Source organism: Anabrus simplex, chromosome 1 (assembly GCF_040414725.1).
Source record: "Anabrus simplex isolate iqAnaSimp1 chromosome 1, ASM4041472v1, whole genome shotgun sequence".
In the NCBI taxonomy this organism is placed as follows: Eukaryota; Metazoa; Arthropoda; class Insecta; order Orthoptera; family Tettigoniidae; genus Anabrus; species Anabrus simplex.
This window is the reverse complement of record NC_090265.1, coordinates 39,956,674-39,984,076: the sequence shown is the minus strand read 5'-3', so window position 1 is coordinate 39,984,076 and position 27,403 is coordinate 39,956,674.

The window sequence follows — 27,403 nt, the reverse complement described above, 5'->3', positions numbered from 1 at the left end:
TGAAGATGGTATTCCATGGTTTCCCATTTCGACACCAGGTAAAGGGTGGGGCAGTATCTTAATTAAAGCTACAGCCGCTTCCTTCCCACTCCTAGGTCTTTCCTATCCTATTGTCACCATAAGACCTCTCTCTGTCGGTAAAGCAAATTATATTTAATAAAAAAAACATAAAATCTTGACCCCTCAATGATGAAAACCACCAAGCGGGCTGGCTGGTTAGACAGCGAGTTAGTAACATCTTGGGGAAGTGAAGAATTTCGGTCTTTGGTCTCACCTCGAAGATGAAAGTCTCTGGATCATTCGATGTTCTGGAATCATACACAGTTGGAAACAAGCGCTCTGCACCGTAGCGCTCGGGTCAGAAATGACCACGATTTGAATGACAGTGTAGGAGAGAGTAAAGACGTTTCGCCTTCGCCACGCGGCACTAAGAATTATCCAGCAGAGAGGCCTTTAGCAACACTTCCTCGTTATTCTCATAATAATGTTATTTGATTTACATCCTACTAACTACTTTTACGGTTTTAGAAGACGCCGAGATGCCGAAATTTATTCCCGCAGGAGTTCTTTTACGTTCCAATAAATCTACCGACAAGAGGCTGACGTATTTCAGCACCTTCAAATACCACCGGACTGAGCCAGGATCGAACCTGCGAAGCTGGGATTAGAAGGCCAGCGCCTCAACCGTCTGAGCCACTCAGCCCGGCCTAGTTATTCTACTTCACAAGAATCCTGTCCTCATTCTTCTTCTGTATGCATAACCTCCTTACTTTTCCCACCCCTCCTCACCAGAAGTTTTCCAATCAACTTCTCTGGGCCAGGTCTGACACCAGAGATCGTAAGTCACAATAGAGGGAAGAGGACGCATAGATGAAGGGTCAAACGGAGATCACTTCTACAAAAAGTATGGGAGAGATTTATGATGCTAAACGTAACTCCTGGCTCAGCGAATAATAATAAAAATGGGAATGAACAAATTGTGGAAACAAAAAGCAAAATGTACTGCAAGTAATACACCTATCCAAACAAATAAAAAAGAGACACGGTAATTCGAGCTAATTGGCGCTGACACTACCGCGAATAACACGCAAATAAGGATAAATCAAATGGTAATGCGTGAGTAAATGTTTAACGAGTGCAGAAATGGTTAAACAATAGGCTACCTATATTAGATGTAGGATAACATTCTTCTTCCAGTTTCCAGGTGTGGGCACTTTGGATGGATCTAACGCAGTTTTACGTCCTATGTGGAGGGATTTATACACTATTCACTGAGATGTACATAAATACAGAGGTTAGAATGCAAATTTACTAAAGGAAATAAATATACTTTACCCGGACAACAGTTGTGCTATGAGATTTGCGTGAAGAGTACAGTTCCGGTCTATTAGAACTCCTACGACTATGTTACTCTCACTACACTACAGAAGAGCGGATAGAGGACAGTTCCTGACCTAAACATCCGGACTCTTAGTCATATACATGTGTTTCAATAAATGAAATCCTAATAATAATGTTATTTGTTTTACGTCCCACTAACTACTCTTGTACGGTTTTCGGAGACGCCGAGGTGCCGGAATTTAGTCCCGCAGGAGTTCTTTTACGTGCCAGTAAATCTACCGACACGAGGCTGACGTATTTGAGCACCTTCAAATACCACCGGACTGAGCCAGGATCGAACCTGCCAAGTTGGGGTCAGAAGGCCAGCACCTTAACCGTCTGAGCCACTCAGCCCGGCAAATGCAATTCTAATTGATATTAATGTATTTGCGGAGCCTCCGTGGCTCAGACGGCAGCGCGTCGGCCTCTCACCGCTGGATGCCGTGGTTCAAATCCCGGTCACTCCATGTGAGATTTGTGCTGGACAAAGCGGAGGCGGGACAGGTTTTTCTCTTGGTACTCCGGTTTTCCCTGTCATCTTTCATTCCAGCAACACTCTCAATTCTCATTTCATTGCATCTATCATTCATTAATAAATCACTTTGGGAATGGCGACCCCCATCGTACTAACAGCCCGGTCAATGACTGGAAAACAGGTTGTAGGTTTTCATTTTCATTAATGTATTTGCATCCAAGGAATCGTTTTCGAGAAACATCTGTATCGAATTTGGAGACGAGGAGTGTAGGATTCAGTGCATCGATGTCCGACTCGTTGGATGAACGGTCAGCGTACTGGCCTTCGGTTCAGAGGATCCCGAGTTCGATTCCCCGTCGGGTCGGGGATTTTAACCTTAATTGGTTAATTCCAATGACACGGAGGCTGGGTGTATGTGTTGTCTTCATCCTCATTTCATCCTCATCACGACGCGCAGGTCGCCTACGGGAGTAAAATAGAAAGACCTGCACCTGGCGAGCCGAACCCGTCCTGGGATATCCCGGCACTAAAAGCCATACGACATTTTAGTGCATCGATAGGAGGAACCTGACTCAGGGCCTATGGAACTATTACGAATGAAATAATGTGTTCTCTAGAGTATGATGAGATGATATAAGAGACGTCTACGTCTCTCAGTCATGGCCATCCATCAATACTTCACATCACAGCCTGCACGGTTGCTAGGTAACATTGCGTCAAACAGTTGGTATCGCTAATTTCGTGTCGCATATTTTCAGATGACTTCCAGCCATAAGACATATTTATGTCAATAACGTGGTCGGGTCTAATGATAAGGCTTTGCACGTCCTTGATGTACAGCAGTGACCCCTAGAAGACACCAATGATCGTCTTCGTGAATTTTTCAATTGATTTCGTTGCAATATATGGGCTTGCACTTTGTGATGACAGTTGTTCCTTTCTTTACAGTGGTCTCTGGGGGCAGATACAAAATGCATTTGTAAAAATTCAATCTTATTCCAGTTTGGATGTGTTGGGAAATCTACAGGGAGTTCATTGATCAGTACTCTGCAATCTCGTGCCAGTGCGGACCCTAGTGCCGGAAAAATTATGTGTCAATGAAGACATTACTATGTTGTATTGCAGTTATTCAATATATCACGCGAGATGGCCGTGTGCTTAAGGGCGCGCAGCCGTGGGCTTGCATCCGGGAGATAGTGGGTTCGAACTCCACTGTCGGCAGCCATGAAGATGCTTTCCGTGCTTTCCCATTTGCTCACGAGGCAATGCTGGGGTTGTACCTTAATTAAGGCCATAACTGCTTCCTTCCCACTCCTAGGCCTTTCCTACTCCATCTACACGATAAGACCTGTCTGTGTCGGTGCAACGTAAAGCAAACTGTAAAAAACGATATTCCATAATAAATACAAAATATATTTTCAACGCCCACAATCATAGACGCTACCCCACCTGATGGGCCTTGGCTTACCAAGCGACAACTGCTCACCTTGAATACCTGTAGATTACGAGGTAACGCGAGGTCAGCACGAATCCTCCCGGTTGTTATTCTTGTCGTTCTACATTGGAACCATCATCTCACCGTCAGATGAAATCGCGTAGGCAGAGTGGACCTCGAGGCAGCCAAGTTCCTAACCTGGCCAGGAATTGAACGCGGGGCTTACGGATGACAGGCAGGCGAACTACCCTTTACCACGGGGTTGGCTCACAATCATAAGAGATTGGAATTGGAAACATCTCCTTTTGAGGTAACGTACGAAAATTGTTCGATATTCAAATCATTTTTTAAAATTTAGACTCGTGCTGGGAGCGAGAAGAACTACTTCTAAACTGTTGGTCACAACGATGAGAATCTTACGTGTTCAGAATGAATCAGTCATTAACTAGGACATTCGCACATTGAAATCGATAATTTCCATCTGATGATATCACCTCTTTCCAACAGTTAGAAAACTGTCAACAGTCTAATTGTCTTGTATTCGTGTACTAGCTCCATATACTTGTAAGAAATTCACTTACGTATTTGTATATTTCCATTTGCGTGTAATGATAACTGCCGCAGAGAATTTGATTGACGTTATTTATCAGTTCCAGCAACCTCAAAATTGAGAAAAAAGACAAGTTTGAAAATTATTTAATGAGCTACACATTATTTTAACTGTCGCAAACAAATATCCCTTATGAATCTCTACTGGATTGTTCTAGACATTCTAATTTTCTGAGACCGAGCGAGTTGGCCGTGCGGTTAGGGGCGCGCAGCTGTGAGCTTGCATTTGGGAGACAGTGGGATCGAGCCCCACTGTCGGCAGCCCTGAAGATGGTATTCCGTGCTTTACCCATTTTCACACCAGGCAAATGTTGGGGATGTACCTTAATTAAGGCCATGGCCGCTTCCTTCCCACTCCTAGCTCGTTCCTGTACTGTCGTCGCCATAAGACCTATCTGTTTCGGTGCGACGTAAGGCAGATTATTAAAAGCATATGAGACAACATTTTACGTTATTGAGGAAGAGAGTTTTCTAAACAAACAAACAAACAAACAAACAAACAAACAAACAAACAAACAAACAAACAAACAAACAAACAAACAAACAAACAAACAAACAAACAAACAAACAAACAAACAAACAAACAAACAAACAAACAAACAAACAAACAAACAAACAAACAAACAAACAAACAAACAAACAAACAAACAAACAAACAAACTCTATGCGGCCAATTTCTCTTCAGTTAGGCTTCATATTTTCTCATGCTTCACTTTGATTTGTGACAGTGAGAGTGATGAAGATAACGGAAATAATAATATTATTGGTTTTATGTAGTCCGACTTATTGGCTGAAAGATCAGCGATGAGGCTTTCGGTTCAGAGGGTCGCGGTTTCGATTCCCGGATGGGTCAGGGATTTTAATTGCGTCTGATTAATTATTCTGGCCCGGGGACTGGGTGTTGTGTTTGTCCCAGAACTTTCCTCTTCATATTGAGACAACACACCACACTACCAACCACCACCGAAACACGCAATAGTAATTACATCCCTCTATATAGATTGCGTCAGGAAGGGCATCCGGTCATAAAACATTGTCATATTCACATATGCGAAACAGTTAACACCCGCGAGAGACGCCGAGGTTCTAGAATCCCGCAGGAGTTCTTGAACACCTTCAAATACCAGCAGACTGAACGGGAATCGAACTCACCAACTTGTGCTCAGATGGGCAGTGGCTCAGACGAGAGAAATTCTAACGTCACCTGTGTGCTCTCAGAACAAACTGTGAAGGAGAACTACTGTAAGTGTACAATTCGCAGCAGAATCTGGAGGGGAACTTTCTAAACCCCCTTCAGTGGTGGGACATAGCGTACTGGCCACTCGGTTAGGAATGAGCAGCTGTTTTTTTTTTTTAACTTCACGTCGCACCAACACAGATAGGTTTTATGGCGATGGTTGGATAGGAAAGGACTAGAAGTGGAAAGGAAGCGACCGTGGCCTTATTAAGGTACATTCTTTGCATTTACTTGCCTGTTCTGGAAATGGGAAACCCACGGAAAACCATCTTCAGTATTGCCGACAGTGAGATTCGAACCCCCTATCTCCCGAATTCAAGCTCACAGCTGCGCGACCTAAATCGCACGGCCATCTCGCTCCGTACTGAATTTTTCAACCTACCGTACTCTGCCATTTGGTGATTAGGCGATGTATTATTGTTATTACTATTTATATTATCGCAGAGCAACGACTGGTGATATTATTGAGAATATTCTGCACAAACAGACTTCTCAGTTCACCTCATCCAGTCCATTAGTGAAGTCTCGACATAGAGCGAGGGATGGTGAAGAGTAAACAGCGAATGATTGATCGGAAAAATATTGCCTAAGTTCTGTTTTAAACCACTCTCGTAAACACGACCTTTAACAACTTGTTTTATGTCGCTGTTCTTTAACCGTGATGGAACAGAACATGTGCGTTACGGGGTCCTTAATGGCAAGCAGTATATTTTGTAAAGGGAGGGACAATATTAAATAAAATCGTGCAGGTATTAACTGTACATGGGCATACACTTGCCCTGGACAGCGTACAACATATGCACGGATGCTAATTGTACTGAATAATAATTTACATAATAAAGGAATGTCGGAACGGTTTGTTAAAAATGCATACATTTTTCACATATGAACGACCGCAGAGGAATATAATGAAAAATATTTTATTCGAGAGGGGATTCCTGGCTAAGGTGGTTACATTTTGGGTTCAATTCCTCGTCAGGAAGCTGAGAGCCTTAGAAATGGGATTTCACCTTATGAAATAGGACTTGATCCTGAGGTTTACTCAGCCTAGAGCAGTGGTGGCAAACCTCTACCGACTAGCGTGTCAATTAAGGTTTTGTTTATCACATTGTAGTGTCTAGTGTGCCATCGGTTATTTTCCTTTAAAATCGTTATTAAACCCCTCATTTGACATCTTTTAGTTATAAGATTGCATTACATACAAATCCAATAGACTCTTATGTTTCATGATTTTATTTTGAAAACCATTAAAAATTACATTTAAAAACAGGTAAATTTTAAGAATAAGGAAAATTTTTGCTTTAGGCTAATGAAAAAGGAAAACCTACAACCTGTTTTCAAGTAATTCACCGGGTCAGGGATGTAATGAATGAATCATATATAGGCTATTAGTACGATGGGTTCGCCACTCCCAAAGTAATTTATTAATGGCTGATAGATACTATGAAATGAGAATGAAGAGTGTTGCTGGAATTAAAAATGACAGGGAAAACCGGAATACCCGGAAAAAAATCTGTCCCGCCTCCACTTTGTCCAGCACAAATCTCGCAGGGAATGACCAGGATTTGAGCCACGGTATCCAGCGGTGAGAGGTCGACGCGCTGCCGCCCGAGCGAGGGAGGCTCCCCGCTTTAACATAATAGTATTTGCAAAAAAATATAACCATAGAGCTAATTGAGACATACTTCTTTATTAAAGCGTATGTTATGTTGCTAGATTTTTGACCTATTTATTATTATATTTATATTTTATTGTCCGGAAGTTCAAAATCGAATATTATGTAAAGCATTAGTGCCGAACTTTGTTTTCACTCAATTTTCAACTGGTCACAGAAGATTTAAATCTTATTTGGAACGCTTTAAACTTAACGTAACAGACTTATGCTTTTGTGGATCAATTCAGACAGTGAATCATTTGATATTTGAGTGTCCTGTGTTTGAAATGAGGAGGTATTTTTTACAATGCCTCATGAATGGTTGTATCCTGGAACTTTCTACACCACTGCAATGTGTACTCAAGAGACAATGTTGTTATGTGCAGTTTATCACATTCATTAACAACATTATTCGTAAATGAAATGTATAAAAATTCTCTTTGTTATGATTTTGAACTACAACCCTAATATACCTTTGGTAAAATAAGGTTACTATATGGTTTTTTTGGATATTAAATAAATAAATAAATAAATAAATAAATAAATAAAAGGAAGTGTTTGTCTGTCTTTGCGCGATGCCCAACAAAATCTACAGCACGTAGAGATCTGAAATTTTGAACATATGTAGATGGAAGGGGGTCCGAATGCACCTCGAAGCCGGAATTTTCATTTTCGCTTTTGTTGGTGAGTTATGAACGCAAAACCATCGGAAAACGTGCATTGAAATATGACAATCCAGCGTGCTGTCACCAAGATTAAATGCATAGTTTCGCTGTCGCTACGCAACGTACATAAAATAGGTAGAGAACACAATATTCAAGGAGCCGTTTTTACGTCCAGGACGTAGGAAGCTGTTTTTGGTCTTATATGGTGTGAGGGCATATGACGGTGTTGATGATGATTCGTCCGTCGGATCGGGACGTTAAGTATTGAGCTATTCAAGAGGAGTGGCATATGTGTCGGCTCCGGGTTTCATCCTCTTCATTCTTGCTATCATATATCATGTCATTCATTTCTTTCAACAAGCAACTTTTACAAGAATTACCCGATGTTCTACACAGTTACAAGTCTATCGACGGATCGGCGGATGACAGCTGTCAGCTGTCAGAAAAAAGCACGTGAGTTTGTTTCCAAACAAGAGCACGTGGAATTTGCCACCACCACAAAGAGGGCAGCACGGTGCTCTCTTTATTAAAGATGGCTGCTGTCACGTGGAATTGCCTGCCACCACAGGTATCTAGCTGAAGAGGGCAGCACGGTGCTCTCTGGATTAAAGATGGCTGCTGCCAAAAAAAAAAAAAAAAAAGCATTTTTCAAATTATCCGCCACTACATTTCAAAGGTAAGTAGCTAAAGAGGGCAGCACTGTGCTCTATAGATTAAAGATGGCGGATGGCAGCTGTCAAAAAAGCACGTGGATTTGTTTACCGATTCAAACCTCGCGCTAGTGAGGTTAAGTTGGTAGCACTAAGGTTTAGGCCCGCCAAGATGGCAGCACTGCCGATGACAGATGACGAATTTGCAGCTACTGCGATAAAGAGGGCAGCACGGTGCTCTGTAGTTTAAAGATGGCGGATGACAGCTGTCAAAAAAGCACGTGGCTGTCAAAAAACACGTGGATTTGTTTATCTCGCGCTAGTTAGGTTAAGTTGGTACTACTGAGGTTTAGGCCCGTCAAGATGGCAGTACTGAGGTTAGCGATGCGTTGTTGTCTGTCAAAAAGCATGTGTCTGTCAAAAAACACGTGGCTTTGTTTACCGATTCAAATCTCGCGCTTGTGATGTTAAGTTGGTACCACTGAGGTTTAGGCCCGTCAAGATGGCAGTACTGAGGTTAGCGATGCGTTGTTGTCGATGACAGCTGTCATAAAGCACGTGGCTTTGTTTACCAATTCAAATTTCCCGCGGGAGGCGGAGGAGGCCTCTGGGAAGGCCCCTCGGGAGGCGGAGGCGAAGGAGGCCTCTGGGAGGGCCACCCGTGAGGCGGAGGCGGCCTCTGGGAGCCCTGAGGCGGAGGCGGCGGCAGAACCATCCCATTATACTACTATTGTATACTCTGAATTTTTAGTATCAGGAGCCAAACAACGTGGGGGTAAGAAAGCCCAGGAACCTAAAGGGGGGGGGGCGAGGGGGTCAGATAAACAAATAAACGAAAATACTGTCGAATCCATACTTTTTTGGGTCGCTGAGATGAATAGTGACACTCCGAATGTTTTTTAAAGTTCAAGTTCAACCCCCTTTGGGGTGGGGGCGAGGGGATTGATATATAAAATTAAACGAAAATATTGTCGAAAACATAGTTTTCGAAGGTTCGAGGTGAATTGTACACTCCGGATTTTTAGTATCAGGAGACAAACCACGTGGGGGTAAGACAGCCCAGGAACCCTCAGGGGATGGGGAGGGGCGAGGGGGCTGAGATATAAACATAATCGAATATAGTGCCAAATCCATACTTTTCGGGGTCGGTGAGATGAACAGTAACACTCCGGAATTTTTTAAAGTCCTTCTTCAGCCCCCTTCGTGGTGGTGGGTAGGGGGGGGGCAATGGGAGAGTGATATATAGAAATAATAATGATATATAGAAATAATAGTGTCGAATACATAGTCGCTGAGGTGAATAGTGACACTCCGAATTTTTAGTATCAGGAGACAAACCACATGGGGGTAAAACACCCCAGGAACCCTTAGGGATTGGGGGGGCAATGGGACTGAGATATACAAATCATCGAAAGTAGTGTCGAATCCATACTTTCGGGGTCGCTGAGATGAATAGTAACATTCCGATTTTTTAAAACTCAAAGTTTAGCCCCTTTTAGGATGGGGGAAGGGGAAGTGAGATATAATAGTAAACGAATATACTGCCGAATCCATAGTTTTCCGGGTCACTGAGATGAATAGTAACATTACGGATGTTTAAAGTCTAACTTCAGCCCCCTTTGGCACAGGGGGTGAGAAAGGGTGAAAAAATAAATTGTCAGAAATGACCGAGATAATGGACGTGTGTATGTTCCAGTATGACTTTCAAGTATGACTTACTACCTGGAAAACGTACTGTGGGAGTAAGACGCCCCTAGAACCACTAGGGAAGCGGGTAAAATATTATCCACACTAATAAATGGAAGTCTGTTTGGCGCGATCTATATATACTGTACTATATGTATGAAAATTAAGGGAAAAAAATGAAAACAGACGTAAATTAGTGAGACCATTCTAGGCATCTTAAGAAATTTAAAACTTGGTACCAGACAACCTGATGACTTCAGGATCCCTAGAAAAATCTCAAATTCTCATAATTCTCTGACGGGTACATGCTGGGAGTTTCAAACATGCATAAGAACACAGTCGGTGATATTTATCCAGAACCTACAGGTTTTATGGGCTTAAAAGTTTCCTTAAAGTCCTGATTTTTAACCCACTCCCCACATCAAGATCGCAGCACAATCTCCCAGACAAGTTAGAAAAATGAAATTTTGCAAAATTATAGCTTTTAGCACGTAACCGACAGAAAATTTACGAGATGTTTAAAACATTTATTTTTTACCCCCGAAAAATATCGAAATATGGAGGCAATTTTAATGACGGTGCAGTCCTTCCTTTCGATGTATTTCGTGGCTAAACGGTAAGTCGTATCACAAAATGGATGGCACAATCTCCGTTCAATTTGGCGTGATCTACAACTTCTGTCCTATGACCTTTTGTCGTATCTATATCCCTTATACATTAATATTTTCTCTATTTCTGGATTTACCTAAATTTTGCACTTTGTACACGTACAACTGATGGTTTGATTCACTTATAGGAAAGATGGGATCATCAAATTCTACACGAATATTGGCCCACCCAGTAGCCATATGTGAGCCAAACTCTATGTTTGAAGCTGTCACATAAGTATCTGAAAAGTAATGCACTGTGTGAAAATCTTACACAAATTTCACCCTATTCAACGTTTCTAAAACATAATGAATTGTGGTAGACAAGTCCACCTGTCGTTATCATCACAACTCCACAACTCGCACTTTACATTGGAAACATCGTCTGCGGACCTCTCTACGCTTTTTCTCGGATTACGCCAATTTACATGCAACTTAAAAATTATTAACTTCATGTACAGTAATTTACTTCGATATCCGTATACAATCTGGAATACCGTAGCGAAGCACGGGTACAATTGCTAGTATACCTACATAATGAAACAAGAACATAATATTGATGTATTTTTTATTTGTTGCACATTCTACATTATATTCAGAATTTCGGACATATCTTCATGTTTTTATAGTGCTACACATTATACATTACCTTCATATTTTATGATGCAGGTAACACTCAGAGCTCCATCTGCGATAGTTAGCTGGCGAATACAGGGGGCCCCAACCACCCACCCCCCAACAGGGAGCCCCAACCACGCCCCCAACTCAGCGTGGCGATCAACCACAAGAAGAGATTCACCAATTAGTCGAGACATGCGACGCGCAGTTCTGGCACAAGGCACTCAATTATCTCTCGAAGGAAGAGAGAATCCATGTAGTACAATATTGTACGCCATGATAGTCCCCGCAATCGAGAGAACATTGGCGTCTCGTGTCAGAACTCGGATCGGCCTTCGGGCCAGGGCTCACCTTAACAGTTGCTAAGGAAAGCTCTGCACCTGAGTTCTCGAGTTGATGAATCTCATTATCGCCTCCGCTGTGGCCATCATTGGATGTGCATCTTATATCTAGTGGGGGCGGACCGCACAGGGAATGTGTCTCCACCTGACGGCATCATCAATATAATATTTGCATTTCTAGTACATCTTATCGAGTATCATAACAGTGTCGGGAGATCAAGGATGAGGATAATCCTGATGTTCCCAAAATCTTAGTTTCGATCGCAGATGAGAAGTTTCAATTGTAGATAAATGCTGAACTCGCTACGCTATACGCGTCAACAGGACAAACTCCGTGGTTTGTTTTAGAGTTCACTCGTGGGACAGAAAACCAGAGTGCTATGTCTGATTATTTTAACCTATCTCAATTATTCAGTGGAAAGGAATACCTCTTGCATAATTATATTGTGGTTAGGCAGTCCAAGTCTGTTCAGTATTGTTACCTCTAATAATGATCATGATATTGTTGAACCGTTCCTAAGATATGTTGAAATCTCGATCGCAATACTATTTGGAACATTTACTCCATTTTAAACATTTTCAATGATTCATTAGTTTAATATTCTGCTTTGAATTCATAGCAGTGTTAACATGAAGGCCTGAGAGGGAAACTGTTTGAATATGACAAAGAGCGATGAAATGTGAAATATTCGTGGGAATGAGTGCTCATTTGAGATTATGGAGCCCAGTTTTGTTTTGAAGTGACTGTGACAGGTGGTGCACTGAAGAACATTGTTGGCATTGTAGGTGTAAAATGATCTGCCGCTTCCGCCTAATCATCACGATGATGATTATTGTTTAAAGAGACCTAACATCTAGGTCATCGACCACTTTCTTCATTTCGTCCCGTTTGTTATCGAGTATCTTCAGGCACTCCTTTCCGAAAGCGTCAATTTGGTTATGTATTATTTATGCGGCACCATTTGAAACGATCACAAGCCCAACACTCGAGATCAACTCTTCGCTTCAGGACATCTTTGAACCGAAGTTTCTGTCCTCCAAACTTTCTTCTGCCGTCCTGTAATCAACCGTACAAGATATTTTTAGATAGCTGGTGGTCTTGTGTCCGGATAACATGTCCTGTCCAGCGTAATTGATTTCTTTTGTGTGACCACTGTCTCAATATCTAATAAGTTTTCCCTTCGAAGTCCATCAGTATTTCTGACGTAATCATTCCATTTGATGCTCAGGATTGATCTGAAACATTTCAGGTTGATTCTTCTTAGCTCTCTCCGCAATCCTCAGGAATTTCCCCCTTAAACATGATTTTATTGAACAGGGCCTCTAACCCACTTCTTTCCTCTCTCCTTCATGCTCTTCCAACCTCAATGGGGAGATCGTTTGGGCCCAAGGCCTCTCCATTGTTCATTTTTTCCAAAGTGTTCTGCACATCTCGAAAATATACCGGAAGCACAAGACCTAGATTGAGTGGGAGTTCTTCACAGAGTACAGATATCCAGTAACTCTTAACCTCCTCCTTTTTCAAATCCATGTAATGTGTGCAATGGCCTTTTTATTTCCTTTGGCTTTTCCATTCTAAAGATCTCCTTCACCACTCTTTTTGTTTTTAGATGGTCATACTTAACCTCATATGCATGCTCTCTGACCATACCTAGTGCTTTCTTCGTTTGTATCTTGGCCTCATGGTATTGTATTTTTTCTTTAACTGCAAGCTTGACTTCAGCATTCCACCATCAAGTTTCTTTTTTTAATGAAAGAGTTTCTCTTTGCTAGATCAATAACTTTTCATGCGGGTTTCCTGATCACTGATGACACAGTCCTCCAATCTTGTCTTGTAATATTATAAAAGGAAGTGTTTGTCTGTGTGTGCGCGATGCCCAGCAAAATCTACAGCACGTAGAGATCTGAAATTTTGAACAAAGGTAGATGGAAAGGGGTCCGAATGCACCTCGAAGCCGGAATTTTCATTTTCGCTTTCGTTGGTGATTTATGAACGAAAAACCATCGGAAAACGTGCGTTGGGATATGACCATCCAACGTGCTGTACCCAAGATTAAATGCATAGTTTCGCTGTCGCTAGGCAGTGTACATAAGATAGGTAGAGAACACAATATTCAAGGAGCCATTTTACGTCCAGGACGTAGGAAGCTGTTTTTGGTCTTATATGGTGTGAGGGCATATGACGGTGTTGATGATGATCCGTCCGTCGGATCGGGACGTTAAGTCCTGAGCTATTCGAGACCAGTGGCATATGTGCCGGCGCCGGGTTTCATCTCTTCATTCTTGCTATCATATATCATGTCATTCATTTCTTTCAACAAGCAACTTTTACAAGAATTACCCGATGTTCTACACAGTTACAAGTCTATCGACTACACGACAGAGCTTCGAAAGACTTGGAGTCACCTGGAGTACCCTCGAACATCTTAGAGCGGACGATTGTGGCACCAATTATCCTTCTTAAGAATAAGAATCCTGCCCTCTGCAATGAACACGACTCTGAAACTGATGACTAATATTATTGAAGCCATTCTCATGATTGGGCATGCCGCGAGCGAAGTAATATTCATTCCTCGGATTCGAATAATTTCCTCGGATATACAGTTTAAGTTTAGATCTCTGCAGTATTCAAAATAAAATTTCTCTATGTAATAATAAAGCAAGCATAATCTTCTTCTTCTTACTATATATAAAAATGGATGGATGTGTGTGTGTAAATGACACATCTCCTCCTAAACCACTGGAGCCATTTTATCCAAACTTGGTACACTTACGACTTACTATCTGGTGACGAGCACTGTGGGGGTAAGCCATCCAGAGCTCCCTTAGGGGTGGGGGGTCAGGGGGGGCAAGGTATAAAAATAATCGAAAAAAGTGCCGAATCCACAGTTTTCGGGGTCGCTGAGATGAAAAGTGACACTCCCCATTTTTCAAATGCCAAAGTTCAGCTCCCTTCCGCATGGGGTGCGAGGGGGGAGTGATATATAAAATTAAACGAAAATAATGTCGAATACATAGTTTTCGGGGGTCGCCGAAGAGAATTGTATACTCTGGATTTTTAGCATCAGGAGACAAACAACGTGGGGGTAAGAAAGCCCAGGAACCCTTAGGGGCGGGGGGCGAGGGGGTCAGATAAACAAATTAACGAAAATACTGTCGAATCCAGACTCTTTGGGGTCGCTGAGATGAAAAGTGACACTCCCCATTTTTCAAATGCCAAATTTCAGGCCTCCTTCGCATGGGGGGCGAGGGGGGAGTGATAGATAAAATTAAACGAAAATAATGTCGAATACATAGTTTTCGGGGGTCGCCGAAGAGAATTGTATACTCTGGATTTTTAGCATCAGGAGACAAACCACGTGGGGGTAAGACAGCCCAGGAACCCTCACGGGTTGGGGGGCGAGGGGGCTGAGATATAAAAATAATCGAAAATAGTGTCGAATCCATACTTTTCGGGGTCGGTGAGATGAACAGTAACACTCCGGAATTTTTTAAAGTCCAAGTTCAGCCCCCTTCGTGGTGAGGGGGGGGGGCGATGGGAAAGTGACATATAGAAATAATCATGATATGTCGCTGAGGTGAATAGTGACACTCCGAATTTTTAGTATCAGGAGACAAACCACATGCGGGTAAAACACCCCAGGAACCCTTAGGGATGGGGGGGGGGGGAAAGGGGACTGAGATATACAAATCATCGAAAGTAGTGTCGAATCCATACATTTCGGGGTCGCTGAGATGAATAGTAACAGTCTGATTTTTTAAAACTCAAAGTTTAACCCCGTTTTAGGGTGGGGGAAGGGGGAGCGAGATATAATAGTAATCGAATATACTGCCGAATCCATAGTTTTCCGGGTCGCTGAGTAACATTCCGGATGTTTAAAGTCTAACTTCAGCCCCCTTTGGCATAGGGGGTGAGAAAGGGTGAAAAAGTAAATTGTCAGAAATGACCGAGATAATGGACGTGTGTATGTTCCAGTATGACTTTCAAGTATGACTTACTACCTGGAAAACGTACTGTGGGAGTAAGACGCCCCTAGGACCACTAGGGAAGCGGGTAAAATATTATCCACACTAATAAATGGAAGTCAGTCTGGCGCGATCTATATATACTGTACTATATCTATACTAATATTATAAAGAGGAAACATTTATTTGTGACGAATAGGCTCAAAAACTACTGAACCGATTTTAAAAATTCCTTCACCTATAGAAAGATACATTGCCAGTGAGTAACATGGGCTGTATTTTATTTTCAAAACAATTCGATGTGGGTGGCACGGGGGAGAAATATAAAAATAATAGGCTAAAATACGCAAAATATCGAATTTGTCGTATAAGGACGAGATGAAGCTCAATTTAATCCTCTTGACACAAAGAACAAAACTCGGTAAGCCCTACGGGCCCGAAAACCATGTTTTAAGGCCCTAAAACCAACCGTTACGGAGATATTGGCACCACACTACCCCTGCTCTAGGAATCGGATAAAGAAATGAACTGCCGTAACCATGGCAACGTCAGTTCCAGGATTCTAGAGCAGTGAGATTATGTATGTACGTTTGGGCATAGCTGCCAACCAAAATTGGCACAAATAAGACTTAATATCTGGAAAAAATATACTGTTGTGTAAGGCACTCATAAGACTCCTTTGGGCGGGGATGGAAAGGGGGTGTAGTACGAGTATAAAAATCTTACTATATATAGAAATGGAAGTGTGTGTGTGTAAATGACACATCTCCTCCTAAACCGCTGGAGCAATTTCAACCAAACTTGGTACACGTATTACTTACTATCGGGAGACGATCACTGTGGGGGGTAAGCCATCCCTAGCGCCCTTAAGGGGGTCAGGTGGGGTAGTTATAATAATAATCGGGAATAGTGTCGAATTCATAGTTTTCGGGGTCGCTGAGTTGAAAAGTAAAACCCTAAAAATTTTTAAATCCAAGTCCAGCCCCCTTTTAGGTGGGGAGAAAAGCGGGCTGAGATATAGAAATAATTAAAAACAGTTTTGAATCCATAGATTACAGGATCTCTGAGATGAATATCTACAATAAATCACAGAAACATAACATGTCATAGACATGAAAATCGATATTTGGAATCCCCTTTAAAAATGAAAGAACAGAAATATTCGTTTTCAGAAAATCCACTTAAGGGGGTGGGGATGAAAAGAAGTGAGGAAGGAGCTGAATTATTTATATAATGATACATATATCTCAAAAATGAAGATGTTACAGACTTTGGTACTTGCAAATTCCTTTATAAAAATGAACGCACTCTTTTTGGAAAATCCACTTAAGGGGCTGAAAAGAATAAAAAAGCGAGTTAATTTTTATAATGAGTATCTTCTTCTTCTATCGCTTTACACACACCTGTGGGTTTGCGTGTGCGAAGTGTGTTGCAGATGTGGATTTGACCCTGTTTTACGGCTGGATGCCCTTCCTGACGGCACTGTATGCGTAGAGATGTAATCTCTACTTCTATACTAATATATAAAGAGGAAACATTTTTATATTTGTTTGTAACGGATAGACTCAAAAACTACTGAACCGATTTTAAAAACTACTTCACCTATAGAAAACTACATTACCAGTGAGTAACATGGGCTGTATTTTATTTTCAAAACAATTCGAAGGGGGGGGGGCGACGTGGGGTGATATAAAAATATTAAAATAGTAGGCTAATATAGGCGAAATCTAATTTCCCTTTACAAGGACGAGACAAAGCTCATTTTAAGCCCCTTGACGTTAAGAACAAAATTCGGTAAACCCTTCGGGCCCGAAAACCATGTTTGAAGGCCCTAAAACCAACCGTAGTGGAGATATTGGAACCACACTACCCCTGAATTAGGAATCGGATAAAGAAACGAACAGCCGTAACCATGGCAACGTCAGCTCCAGGATTCTACAGCAGCTAGATTATGCATGCACGTTTGGGCATAGCTGCCAACCAAAATTGATACACATATGACTTACTATCTGGATAAAATAAACTACTGTGTAAGACGCTCATAGCACTCCTTTGGGCGGGGATGGAAAAGGAGTGAAGTATAAAAATAATAGCCCCAGAGTTCTCCGTAGTACAGCGACCAGCGTTTGCCGACGGGCCTCCGTTTTTACGTACTGGCTTAGGTTTCAGCATTTTGCGGAGTGTGTTACCTATAGTTTAAACTATTTTCTATCAAATCATGGAGTAGTAGGATCACTGATGTTATTAGTGCTGATATTTTTGTCCACTTTTACGATCATCGTAACCGTGAAAACAACCTATATACTGTACCCAATTGTCAACATTTATACTCAGATTCAGTATATGATGTGCGACATGAGTGACAAGCCCTGAGAGTTACAATTCTCGATAATTATACTCGTTTTTTTTATGCATCGCGTATTTCCTTGATCATTTGTAATAGTTACGAAATGTCGCAAAGCAAAGCGAAGCAACTTCACCCCCGTACAGGCCATGAAGACCCTTGGAGGAGTGGAAGGTAAAGGCTTCCATCATTGTTAACCTCGATACGTGAAGGGGTAGAGTGGTTAGTTCTACGCCCGGCCGCCTTTGCCCCCAGGAATTAACCTGGTACTCATTTTTGGTGTAGGCTGAGTGAACCTCAGGGCCGTATGCACCTCCGGAAGTGGAAATCTCTTTTCTTAAGATTTTACGACTTACTGACGGCGATTCGAACCCACGTCCTTCCGGGCGAACCGAGCACGCCTTTACCGCCTCGGCCAGGCAGCCCCTTACGAAATGTCGGATCAAACAAATACATTCAGTAATATTTATATTTGTGGTACTATCTAGCGGAAGTATACGTACACTAAACCTGCAGCTTTGTGAAGGGAGCAGGTATATTCAGGTGGGATTGAAGGAAAAACATGGTAGCAAAACATCTTAGAGGTCGACGCTAATTAGGAACTAATATTTAGAGGCCCCCATGAAGAAAAGAAGAAGAAGATACACTATAATTCCAAACATGACAAATAATTTCTACGTACTTAATAAATACACCAGTGAAATAAATATCTAATGAAGTCAGTCACACCGGTAGTATGAGTAACTAAAGCCAGTTTCTGATAACCCGTACGAAGAACGGGTACTTCTGCTAGTAAGTAAATAAATAAATGTTAAAAATATTAAAATATGTTAGTATGTTGTCTGACATGTCATAGAAGTCGTACTCGTGCGTCACCTAGTGGCACATGTGCGATAGTTTCGCCATTTCTGGGCTAAAACAGATCTATATATTCATCGTCATCATCATCATCATCATCATCTGATCCTGTGCAAAGGATACTGGACAGCAAGTACTTTCTAGCGAAGTCTGTCAACAGACTCAGTATAATGAAATGAAATGGCGTATGGCTTTTAGTGCCGGGAATGTCCGAAGACATGTTCGGCTCGCCAGGTGCAGGTCTTTCTATTTGACTCCCGTAGGCGACCTGCGCGTCCTGATGAGGATAAGATGATTATAAAGACGACACGTACACCCAGCCCTCGTTCAAGAGAAATTAACCAATGATGGTTAAAATTCCCGATCCTGCCGGGAATCGAACCCGGGACCCCTGTGATGAGAGGCCAGCACGCTAACCATTTAGCCATGGAGCCGGAGAACAGATTCAGTAACGTCCCAGTAAATGTTCATTACTCGGAGATGATCCTGGAACGACTGACCCCAAATTCTTCGGGGTTGGCTTTGTTTACTTTTCCTGGCCAGAGAGAGTGTGTTGCCCTTTATTTAGGTGGGGAATGAACACTTTCTATGTATACATGTATGTATGTACTCTGTGTGTGTGTTTGTGTGTGTGTGTGTTGATGAACGTTTTAAGAGGAAGTACAACTAGGCAACCTTCCTCTATATAACACTAATTAGAGAGAAAAAAATTGAAAGGGTCCGTTACTTCGAAAAATGAAGGTATCGGTCAAAGGAAGACAAGGGCCGCGAAGGGCATGAAAATGAAAGACCTCCTAGCCCTCGCGAACCTAATAGCGTCGGGGTCGGAAAAGAACAACAGTTGACCAAGGGAGGTCGGATAGGATAGATGAAGGTGAGGAGCCTGGCACAAGTAAGTGGAAGCAATATCAGGACTCAGCTGAAGGACCCGTGGTCGCCAACCCACGCTCCAAAGTTCAGAGCCTCTGGGGCCCCTACTAGTTGCCTCTTACGACAGGCAGGGGATACCGTGGGTGTTATTCTACTGCCCCCACCCACAGGGGGAGAGAGTGTGTGTATGTATGTATGTATGTGTCCGGCTCCATGGCTAAATGGTCAGCGTGCTGGCCTTTGTTCACAAGAGTCCCGGGTTCGATTCCCGACAGGGTCGTTAATTTTAACCATCATTGGTTAATTTCGCTGGCACGGGGGCTGGGTGTACTATGTGTTGTCTTCATCATCATTTCATCCTCATCACGACGCGCAGGTCGCCTACGGGAGGTCAAATTGAAAGACCTGCACCTGGCGAGCCGAACATGTCCTCGGACAATCCCGGCACTAAAAGCCATACGCCATTTCATAGTGCAACCTTCGGACGACAACAATAAGGATCTGGTCACTTAGCCTTCCTTCAGTAATAAAGTAATGAACAGAGTCTCGAACTCTAGGTATTAGACGAATTACGGAGTCGGCCTCTTCTCATTCTTTTTTATATTATTTTTTGCTATTTGTTTTACGTCACACCGACACAGACAGGTCTTAAGGCGACGATGGGATAGGAAAGGGCTAGGAGTGGGAAGGAAGCGGCCGTAGTCTTAATTACGGTACAGTCCCAGCATTTCCCTGGTGTGAAAATGGGAAATCACGAAAAACCATCTTCAGGGCTGCCGAGAGTGGGGCTCGAACCCACTATCTCCCGGATGGAAGCTCACAGCTGTGCGCACCTAACCGCACGAACAACTCGCCCGGTAAAACATTCTGACTGGTTTTCGTAAGAATGAATATATCTATTGACAGACAACGCCGAAAGGCAGACATCATTCTAATTTCAAAGAACCATTTGCTAAAACATGCCGGTCTCAATTTTTTGTATTTTGCTTTACGTCGCACCGACACAGATAGGTCTTATGCCGACGAGGAGATAGGAAAGGCCTAGGAAGAGGAAGGAAGCGGCCGTGGCCTTAATTAAGGTACAGCCCCAGCATTTGCCTAGTGTGAATATGGGAAACCAGTGAAAACCAACTTCAGGGCTGCCGAGAGTGGGGCTCGAACCCTCTATCTCCCGGATGGAAGCTCAAAGCTGCGCGCCCCTAACCGCACGAACAACTCGCCCGGTAAAACATTCTCACTGGTTTTCGTAAGAATGAATATATCTATTGACAGACAACGCCGAAAGGCAGACATCATTCTAATTTCAAAGAACCATTTGCTAAAACATACCGGTCTCAAGATTATCTCTCGTATTCGCACCACTTTTTTCTGTACTCGTCAAGACATCACAGAATGATGACGCAGCCTAATCCTGTATTTTGTCTAAACTACAGCATCTCGTGAATTTACAGCACCGCGACGCGTGCCGCCATGAACCACTCGGAAGCCACACTTCATCGGAAATTTAGATTCGCGGTAGTTCGTGGCGTTTAGCTGGTAAGGCAGGCTAACTTCCCCGCGGTTAAACCACCTTAGGTGCGCTACAGCTGAGCAATGGCTTCCCACCCTGCCAAGACTTCGCACCTCGATATCACCTTACCATTGTAATCATAGCAACAGCGCCTCGCAGAGCCCATCTGAAGTCGCCCGCGAAGTGATCTGATTGGCTAACTTCAGCACCTGCTAAAATGACAACGGCACTTACACTTACTTACCAGTAAGACCAACCCTCTAATGCTCCTCTACCCGATTCACGTTGTGTCCGACCAACCTGTACCTGCGCTTCAGGTGAAATGGGAACCCCGTCCTCATTGGCTGAGGCAGATCTATATAAATGAAACTGAAATAGTCAAAAGAAAGTTGGGAGTTTCACGAAAAATCCTGAAAAATCGGATAAACAGCGGAATATGGCAGGAGGATGACAGATGAGGAGCGAAAGGTTGAAAAACCTCTGGCGGAGATGAAATGAAAATGATGTAATCTTAAGGTCGAGGAAAGGTCGGTAGATTGCCGGTAGCTGGCTGTATCGCTTCCATTATTATTATTATTATTATTATTATTATTATTATTATTATTATTATTGTTGTTGTTATTATTATTGTTATTATTATTATTATTGTTGTTGTTATTGTTATTATTATTATTATTATTATTATTATTATTATTATTATTATTATTATTATTATTATTATTATTATTATTATTATTATTATTATTATTATTCATCGATACGGCTATCTGTGGGCCACATTTGCACAGTCTACTTGCCCTTCTGTCACGCAGACTAATGTCCTTTCTCTTTGCACTCTCTCCAAATATCCTGAATTATCTGGTTGCTCCTTTCTCGTTCTTCCGCCGAGATGTTCAGTGGCTTGACCAGTGGTTTTTCGGGTGCATCCCTCTCTCCCTCAATCTTTTTTCTAAATGTTGCTCTGTCCTGTATCTCTTCCTCCTCGACACCCATTTCTGCTAGGCCTCTGTGCCTCTGTGTAAGCCACCCAGGCTGTCTTTTCCACTTTTCTTGTAGAAGGATATTTTGTTGGCCAATCTTTCTTGATTCATCCTTTTGACGTGTCCATAAAAGGTCAGTCTTCTTTTTCTCATCGTCGTCGTAATTTTTTCGATGGTTTTATAGAATTTTATTATGATTCTTATCGAATTCTCCTAATAAGGAAGACGTTAAGTAAATAACTCAATTAATTCTTCTGTGAGTTCTTCTTGTTTTTCGAATAGGTTTTCATTCTTTCCGATAAGGCTTTTTTACGTTCTTCCGATCACTTTGGTCTGTACAATTTTTGTTGTGGTTGCTCTGACGCAGCTTCCCAATTGTTTACCGTGTGTCTAAAGATGTCTCCTTCTAGAATGTCTGTTGAACATTCGTTTGCAATTTTGAGGCCCTTTCGACGTTCGTTAAGCCAGGGTGTTGAGTTCTTAAGTGAGGTTACATGATCTATTATCCTTTTTGTCAATCGATTTTCTGGTAATCTAGTGAAATGACCGAAAAATTTCATTCGTCTTTTCCTAATGTCAATTTCTATGTTTTAGAACTTTTCTGTTGTTTTGACTGATTGTAACCTGTAACCGTCCTGGGTGTTACTTGCTCCTAGGATATTCCTAATGATCTGTCTCTCTTCTTCTTTGATTTCTTCAAGTTCTGGTTTTCTGTTGAGTGCCAGTGTTCCACTTGCGTAAAGGACCGTTGGTTTTATGACTGTGTTGTAATGTCGAATTTTTGTATGTCTTGATGTGGATTTTTTGTTCTAGATATTTTGGACTAACCCTAATGTTTTTTTTTATTTTTTTGGAGACGAGTTTGTTGTGAGATCTTTTCAAAGTCAGTCGGTTCGTTAAATGCTCCGAGATATTTTAAATAAGGGAACCTGTCAATTGTACAATATTTTGTTCTCAGGCTCTTGATATATGTCTCTGGACGAAGAATTTAGTTTTCTCGAACGATATCTGGCAGTCTCCTCATCCTCTGTTAGTATGGTCAGGTATGCTATATAAGGGTTATTATTATTATTATTATTATTATTATTATTATTATTATTATTATTATTATTATTATTATTATTATTATTATTATTATTATTATTATTATTACTCTTTCTTCGTTAAGGCCAATTTAAAGAGCACGTTTGAACTTATTAGCTTGGTCTGACGGCTATCATTGCTTCTTCTACCAAAATCTCTTCATGAATTCGCTGTGGTGATTTTTCCGTTCTTCTGTTCACATCGAAATTCCGAAGATTTTATGATTTTGTACGGCATCGTTTGTAGCGTTTATTTCGTGTATAAATCCTGCTAGACCTTCTTTGAATTGATTATAGTTAACAGTGTTTTGGTAAATGTATTATTGTCCATTCTGCACATGTGACCATAGAATTTCAAGCGTCCACTACGTATGGCATTAGTAAATTTATGTGTTGCTGTGTACTGGTCTGTAGTTTTTCTTTTACTTTATATGCCAATTATATGAGGGGACCAAACATTTCCTTAAGGATATTTCGTTCTTGTTTTCCTATTTAATCAATTTTAGAGTGATCCCCTAGAGATGTAGATTCTGACAACTGTCCTGTAATGACAAAGTTTCGCATAACGCGATATCACTCTTTCACTGTAATGATTCAATTTTACTCTATTATTATTATGATCATCTATATATTAAAAGAACCAAACCAAACCAAACCAAACCCCATGGCACTACAGCCCTTGAAGGGCCTTGGCCTACCAAGCGACCGCTGCTCAGCCCGAAGACCTGCAGATTACGAGGTGTCATGTGGTCAGCACGACGAATCCTCTCGGCCGTTATTCTTGGCTTTCTAGACCGGGGCCGCTATCTCACCGTCAGATAGCTCCTCAGTTGTAATCACGTAGGGACCTCGAACCAGCCCTCAGGTCCAGGTAAAAATCCCTGACCTGGCCGGGAATCGAACCTGGGGCCTCCGGGTAAGAGGCAGGCACGCTACCCCTACACCACGGGGCCGGCATATATATTAAAAGAGTTTCCTAAAAACATCTTTGTCAAATCCGTCCGTCCGTTCTACTGGTCCGATTTGCTTCATTTCTGTTTTATTCTCTCCGGAATTAGCTGCCGGCGAATCATGAGACATTGATAGGTCTCTAAGTTCAGCCAACTTTGAGCAATCATAAAATGAAATCATTAAATGACCACTCCAATAATTGTAGTCGAAGGTTTACCCTACCCGCAATACATTATGTACTAAGTAGGTTGCTAAGCGACTAACACTTTCATAAATATTCTGATACATGATAATTTCTATCCTTAGTAATGTCATTGCATGCAGCCATGTTTGATTACTACCTGTGAAGACAGAGAGTATACACTTCGTCTGATCTCGGAAGAATACTATTCCTTGCTAGATACTCTTTGATTCTCTAAACGTTTCCAGTTTCCAAATATATTCAACAGATGGCAGAGCGATCCTAATAACTTAGATGCTCCTAAGTGAAAGAAAGTCTACGTACAAACAGACCCCATCATGACATACGCCGTAGACATTTTCTGGGAACACCTATCGAAGGATAACCTTTTTTTGCTAGTTGCTTTACGTCGCACCGACACAGATAGGTCTTATGGCGACGATGGGACAGGGAAGGACTAGGAGCGGGAAGGAAGCGGCCGTGCCCTTAATTAAGGTACAACCCCAGCATTTGCCTGGTGTGAAAATGGGAAACCACGGAAAACCTTTTTCAGGGCTGCCGACAGTGGGGTTCTAACCTACTATCTCCCGAATACTGGATACTGGCCGCAGAAGGATAACCTACCTACACTAGAAACAGTGAAGGCCATGTATCTTAAGGAAGTCCTCTGCCAGGCAAACACACGAGACTAACCTACGAGCTCACAAGACAACCGTCTTACTACACTTTCTATAATTCGTTTATTCGTGTCAACAAAATCAGCATTAACGATAAAATACCGAATGATGGTAAAGAATCGTGAAAATTCTTTATCACAGAAACTTCATGTACAGAGAATATGATGGCTGAATGACTACAAGTATTGTTAATATAACGCTGGCAGGCGACAGCTCGTGATAGCCGAGCGTGCTTGAAGTTAGATGAGAAATGCGGTGCTCGTTAGTCGGAGGTTCGAGTCGAGTTAAATGTTCATGTGAGTCGCGTTGTTGCTATTTGCTTTACGTCGCACCGACACAGATAGGTCTTATGGCGACGATGGGATAGGAAAGGATTAGGAATGGGAAGGTAGCGGCCATGGCCTTAATTAAGGTACAGCCCCAGGATTTGCTTGGTGTGAAAATGGGAAACCAGGGAAAACCATCTTTAGGGCTGCCGACAGTGGGGTTCGAACCCACTATCTCCCGGATGCAATCTCAAAGCTGCACGCCCCTAACCGCACGGCTAACTCGCCCGGTTGCCCGTTGTTGAAGACAAATCTAAATCATGATCAGTTCTCGTGTTGCAGGTACTCTGTTATGTTCGCTTTTAAGTAGCTCTTAAAAGAGCTATTTGCAGTAAAATAAGCCATTACCGACAGAGGTGCTATGGGCTGTGCATGGATATTCGATTATTGAAGCAAATATTAAAATGGTCCGCCTCTCTGGAGTAGTGGTTAGCGTGGTTATCTGCCACCCCCGGAGGCCCGGGTTCGATTCCCGGCTCTGCCATGAAATTTGTGGTACGAGGGCTGGAACCGGATCCACTCAGCCTCGGGAGGTCAACGGAGTAGAGGTGAGTTCGATTCCCACCTCAACCATCGTTGAAGTGATTTTCCTTTGTTTCCCCACTTCTCTCCTCCAGGCAAATGCCGGGATGGTACCTAACTTAAGGCCACGGCCGCTTCCTTCCCTCCCTCTGGTCTATCCCTTCCATTCTTCCCATCCCACCACAAGGCCTCTGATCAGCATAGCAGGTGAGGCAGCCTGGGCGAGGTACTGGCCCTCCTCTCCAGTTGTATCCACCTACCAGAACTCTCGCGCTCCAGGACATTGCCCTTCAGGCGGTAGAAGTGGGATCCCTCGCTGAGTCCGAGGGGAAAACAAACCCTGGAGGGTAAACAGGTTAAGAAAGAAATAAAGAAAGAAATATGTTCAAAATGACCACCTCCTTCGTTAACGCAAATCTGAGCATGGTAGAGATTAGTCATTCTTGCTTTCTGCAACATATGTGGTGGAACCTGCCTGCACTTTGCTGTAGGGATTACTATGTGCTGTTTTGAGTGCCCTATGTATGAAGTCCAGTCGTTCTTCGAGTCGAACGTGCACAGTTGCTTGGTTGAATGGGTGTGTCATAATGCTGACAATAAATGCAGTGCGCTCCATTCGTTGTAGTCATTTGCCATATGAAAGTTGCAAGTTATTGTCCCTTTCTGATGTATGTTGTTGTTGTTGTTGTTGTTGTTAGTCGTTTAGTCGCTTTCGACTCTCCGTGACCCCATAGACCAAAGTGCGCCATTTTTTCCTGTCGTATACTATTTTCCGAAGTATTTCTAAATTGAGAGCCGTGGCTTCCTTGATGTCATCAATCCACCTCATCCGTTGTCGCCCTCTTCTCCTGTTACCATCAGTCTTCCCCAGCATATACTTTCTTTTTAAAAATGAAAAGTTACTTTTGAGGCTTAAGAAAGTTAAACCTTAATTACGAATGTCCTTAAGAGTATAAAAATAAAAATGAAAATCTCGTAGCTAGATTCGAACTCTTTACCGGGCGAGTTGGCTGTGCGTGTAGAGGCGCGCGGCTGTGAGCTTGCATCCGGGAGATAGTAGGTTCGAATCCCACTATCGGCAGCCCTGAAAATGGTTTTCCGTGGTTTCCCATTTTCACACCAGGCAAATGCTGGGGCTGTACCTTAATTAAGGCCACGGCCGCGTCCTTCCAACTCCTAGGCCTTTCCTATCCCATCGTCGCCATAAGACCTATCTGTGTCGGTGCGACGTAAAGCCCCTAGCAAAAAAAAGATTCGAACTCTGAACCCGTCGAAAAATGTGCATGCTGGCTGCGTTTAGTAGGCCCTATCATGTAGCCACTCCTGGCGACGAAAACAGGTGTCGTATCTCTGTACTAATGGAATAATCTATGCTATCGCTTCGAAACTGATCTTGTATGTGACAAGTTCTGAACTCGAATGTGCAGACAGGTTTAGCTTACTGAAAACACCACAGCTAAAGAGTAATGTCTTTCTTATTCCAGATAGATGCAACCATTCCCTATGCGTAGAGTAAGTACCTATTATTTCTTAATCTGTTTACCTCTAGGTTTGGTTCTCCCCTCGGACTCGGCGAGTGATCCCACCTCTACCGCCTCAAGGGCAGTGTCCTGGAGAGTGAGACATTAGTTCGGGGGATACAACTGTGGAGGATGACCAGTACCCCGCCCAGGTGGCCTCACCTGCTATGCTGAACAGGGGCCTTGGTGGGTATTGGACGTTTAGAAGTGATAGACAAG